Raw genomic sequence first — 323 nt, 5'->3', positions numbered from 1 at the left:
AAAGGGAGGGGGAAGGTACGGCAATGCTTTGTTTGCGACGCGTCCATTGTTGTCATTCCGCTGCCCAGACAATCAGAATAAAAATTCGTAAATAAAATGCAATTGTTTGGTACTGCTTGCGTGGCGGTCTCGCTGGGGCCGGCAAGACAATGCGGAACGGCGATAGATGAACAGGAGATCAAAACTCTTGCATTAGAGTTCAATACAGGATGCAATCGGCCAACCTTTGCTTGCTCATTCTGTTTATTCCTTTTTTAATTATTCTTGTTTGTTGTGAATTTTTGTAGGTGTTTCTATATCCTTGCGAACACATCACATAGATG

Source organism: Penaeus monodon, chromosome 21 (genome assembly GCF_015228065.2).
Source record: "Penaeus monodon isolate SGIC_2016 chromosome 21, NSTDA_Pmon_1, whole genome shotgun sequence".
NCBI classification, from domain to species: Eukaryota; Metazoa; Arthropoda; class Malacostraca; order Decapoda; family Penaeidae; genus Penaeus; species Penaeus monodon.
Note: the sequence above shows the minus strand (reverse complement) of the source record.